At 33.1% G+C, this 3,735-nt stretch overlaps 1 pseudogene; it reads left to right on the forward strand.

The window, feature by feature from the left end:
• The first annotated feature begins 2,659 nt into the window (after positions 1–2,659).
• Positions 2,660–3,730, forward strand: LOC116347507 (annotated as a pseudogene).
• The last annotated feature ends 5 nt before the right edge of the window (positions 3,731–3,735 follow it).

Below are 3,735 nucleotides of genomic sequence, written 5' to 3' on the forward strand. Positions count from 1 at the left end.
ATTCAAGAACATATTTTGTAAACTATAAACTATAGTCTCAGCACCAATTTTTAGCGCGCCACATTCAAATCGTAACATAATTCTCATCATTGTATCCACATATGCACAGTTCTGTTCAGAGTTTAAGTAACAAAAAAAGATGATAATAAAAATGAAAATAGAAATGAGATTTGACTTTGTTGACATATATTTTGATTTTTAAATGATTGCATCAACACCTTTTGGGTCGCTTCGAACTTTGACCACACATTACAGTGTTTTTATACCTGTAAAACTGAAATTTTCAGTTTGTATCTTAATAAGAAAATGAAAGCGTTTAACTAACATTATAAAAGTGGACGGTAATTATATCATCACACTAATTATTCTACGAACCGAAAAGGGATTCACCTTTGTTCTGAGATAATTAGGAAATACGGCTTTTCCATTGAAAATTAGTCCATTTAACATTAAAGTATGTGTGGCCCATTTTCTTCTAACGAATTTCTCTGTTATTAAAGTAGAAATATGAATAAAATGGTAGAAATAGCTATAAAAATGATTTCGTTTGAAACGCTTTTAAACTATTAAATAACGATTGATGCAGTTTAAGAGTTTCGCGGAATGGTTTGGTTTCAGATCACAATCCTTAATAATTAGGACTATCGGCACAACAAAGCAAACACATTATCACACACACACACACATGAATACACTCAGATAGTCTGTAACAAAATGGGTTAAATGTTAATTATTTGGAATTTTTGTTACCAAAGTAATCCAAAAAGATTTAATGTAAAGGTAAACTTTAACATTCCGTCCATGTTGTTACACAGTGCATAAATTCAATTTCACATTTCCCTATTTTAAAATTTATACCGAATTGTAACGCTTATAATTATGAATTTATTTTTAAATGTTTGAAATTAATTACAGACTTTATTAAATAAAAAAAAATGCAAAAAAGCGTTAGATAGGTCAATTTGACTTGTGAAAAAAAGAAAAAAGAAAAAAAAAAATCTGAAACCTGGGAATTTCTGAACTAATCTTTAGTGTATAGAGAATGAAAGTAATAAACAAGTAGTGCGAAATTTTTCGATTTCACTTCTATATTAAATGTTGAAATTTAAAAGGATGTTGAATCGATAAGATTTCATTTTATTGTTAGTTGGGTTTTCTGTTTCGGCTGTAAAATAGAAAAATTTCAGAATTTATTGAAAGTGAAAATCTAGGTGCAAGATGCAAATATTCGCAGAGTCATTCGCTTTTTAGATTTTTTTTTTTTAAAGACTGAGATTATTGGATTAAGTATATTAATAATAACATTTAAAATTCCTCAGATGCTTTTAATATTTCAGCTGTAAAGAAAACACAAAAAAACACCAATACGTGGATATGTGTTTGAATAGAAATTTAAAATGATATAAATATTAAATATTATTAATAAACGAATGAAATGCGAAAAAATGACGAATTATAAAAATGAGAATAAAAATAACGAAAATCCATTCAAATTTTTGAAAAAAAAGAGAAAACAAATGTTTCATTTTTTTGATAACACCACCGAGTATCCAACCAATACCGAACTCCAAAAAAACATGCGATGACGAAATCATTCATATACCGACCGTTCTCCGACCATCTTTGGTTCGGATCGGCTGCTCATCATTACGTACGGCTGATGTTGGCTCGTAACGTTTATTTAGATCTATGTCCGGTCATGTGAAATTCGAAACTTGGGACTAGATTTGACTAATTGTACCAAAAATGTACTTAATAATGCTCATTTTTTAAAATTTTGTTTGAGGGTAAAATTTTGGGGCACTTCAATTTTCCGGTCAACTAGCCAAAATAAAATTCAACGATATTTTTTTTATTTTTTATGGTTTATTTATTTTTTCACGATGATCGATACACTTTTGCATTCGCTTGAACCATTTGCCATAAAAGTATTTTCATTCCGCGTGAGACACCTCCAAAACGTGTGTTTTGAACGCATCAACTGCTTCTTCGGGCGTTGAAAATCGTTGACCACGCAGTTTATTCTTCACGTACGGGAACAAAATGAAATCATTGGGGGCCAAATCAGGACTGTACGGCGGATGACCCATCAATTCGATCTTTTGAGTGGTCAAATATTCAGTTGTTTGATGAGATGTGTGAGAGCTCGCATTATCATGATGAAGAATTATTCTGCGACGGCGATCGTTTTTTCTCAATTCACCAAACACTTTGAGCATGGCACAAATGGTAGTGTACCAATCATAATTGACCGTCCTACGATCCTCTAGTGGAACGGTTGCTACATGTCCACTTATCGCGAAAAAACCGGCGATCATTTGCTTCGAAGTGCTTCTTGCTCGAACAGCTTTCGTTGGGTTATCTTCACTTTGGAAGACCCATACAGTCGACTGCTGACCCATACAGTCGACCCATACAGTCGACCTATGTATGTATGCTGGTCCTACTAATGCCCAGACAAGCTTCAATCTCACGGTATGTCACATGACGATCTTCCATTATCATGTTTCTGATAGCATCGATGTTCTGTGGAACGATTGAATTCATCTTTGGTGTCGTTGACACGACTAATTAGTAATTACAAATGTCAAACTAAAAACTGTTGTATATATGTTGTTGGTTGTCTATAATATGTCATTCTCTATCGAACTGTCGACAAGAAAGGTTTTATGATAATATTGTGTTCAAGCGAATATTTGTCTTAATTTATTTTAATTTTGTGAGCTAAAGAAGTTCAAGTGTGGTAAAGTTATTATGGCCGACGATTTACAAAATTATAAATTGCAATTGCAGCAGGTAAGCAAAAGAAAAACAGAAATAAATCATTTCAGAAAAGCCGAACATTTTGGCTCTATTTTTCTGTGTTATTTATAATTTGTTGTGTTTTTTGTTTACAATTCGAACTGAATTAACATTTGATTTTTGTTTCCGTTTAGGTGGAGGCTGCCCTGCTAACAGATCCCGATAACAGTGAATTGTTAAAATTGAAGGAGGATTTAGTAGAAGTGATTGAATTGACTCGGGACCTGATCAAAACCCAACTTGAAGAGCAAAAAAAAGACATCGTATGTCGAATCAAACAAATCGTATGCCGCTAAAAAATCGTTCGATGACATTGGAGAGTCATCATCATCAATAACATCATCGGGTGCAACGGCAGCAGCTGCTGGTTTATGTGATGATTATGATGAAATTGAGGCGGCATTATTAGCAGCCGAACAAAGTACAAAAGCTAGACCACAATGGAAGATCGGCGATAAATGCCAAGCCAAATGGACCGAAGACGGTAATTTTTACGATGCAACAATCGAAGGCATTAGCGAAAGTGGTGAGGTCAATGTTGTGTTTGAAGCATATCAAAATCGCAGCACGACCACACTAGCCGAATTGAAAGAACGCGTTGTACGAAACGAAGTATTCCCGTCAAATAAGTAAGCATCGAACAACAAATTTTAGAAAACATTTTTTTATATATTTCATTTATTGATTATTTGTTTTTTTTTTGTTTTTAATTTGCAGACGACTTCGACCAAACAATAAAGAATACTTGAAGAAAAAGAAGGCAAAGAAACAGCAACGATTCAAAGTGTTGGAAGAAGAACGTGAACAAGATAAAAATAAATGGCTCAATTTTACAACGAAAAATACGAAAAAATCGGGACAAATAAAATCAAAAAGCATTTTCGCTTCACCGGATAATGTAAATGGCCGTGTTGGCATTGGAACATGTGGAGT

This window comes from Contarinia nasturtii, unplaced genomic scaffold (assembly GCF_009176525.2).
Source record: "Contarinia nasturtii isolate CC-2019 unplaced genomic scaffold, AAFC_CNas_1.1 Cnas_scaffold_1957, whole genome shotgun sequence".
Lineage (NCBI taxonomy): Eukaryota > Metazoa > Arthropoda > Insecta > Diptera > Cecidomyiidae > Contarinia > Contarinia nasturtii.